Source organism: Etheostoma spectabile, chromosome 6 (assembly GCF_008692095.1).
Source record: "Etheostoma spectabile isolate EspeVRDwgs_2016 chromosome 6, UIUC_Espe_1.0, whole genome shotgun sequence".
NCBI lineage: Eukaryota > Metazoa > Chordata > Actinopteri > Perciformes > Percidae > Etheostoma > Etheostoma spectabile.
Window position 1 is genome coordinate 18,845,874 of NC_045738.1, and position 483 is coordinate 18,846,356.

The 483-nt window shown below is 37.1% G+C and overlaps 1 protein-coding gene across 1 annotated transcript in view; it reads left to right on the forward strand.

The window, feature by feature from the left end:
* The window catches only part of dpy19l1l (dpy-19-like 1, like (H. sapiens)), a 26,175-nt gene that overhangs the window by 13,799 nt on the left and 11,893 nt on the right, over window positions 1-483 (forward strand). The window lies entirely within an intron of this gene.

Consider the following 483-nt stretch of genomic DNA (forward strand, 5'->3'; position numbering starts at 1 on the left):
TTACAGTAAAGTGATGTCATTTCCTGAACCTACCAGACTGTAACTGTACTATTATTAGCCTTAACCCACTTCCCAGTCATTATATCCACATTTCCGATGATTATTTATCAAAAATCCCATTGTGTAAATATGTAGTGAAAGCACCAATAGTCAACGCTACAATATTGCTGCTGTATCGATATCGAGGTATTTGGTCAAAAATCTCGTGAGATTTGATTTTCTCCATAGCGCCCAGCCCTAAGGAGCAGTGTCACATGTTATGAGGAATACAAACGTGTAGGACTGCAACTCACAACTACTTTGATCAACTGATCTGTCTGGCACTAAGATGAGAAAGACTTTATTGACTTCCTTCTATAAACAGTGCAGTACAGTGAGGAAATAAATTACTTCTTTGGTACAACATTTTTTGTTTTGGATAATGTTCAGCTTTGGCAGCTTTACATAATGCTAAAATATACAATGACTGAGGAAGCCTAGTGA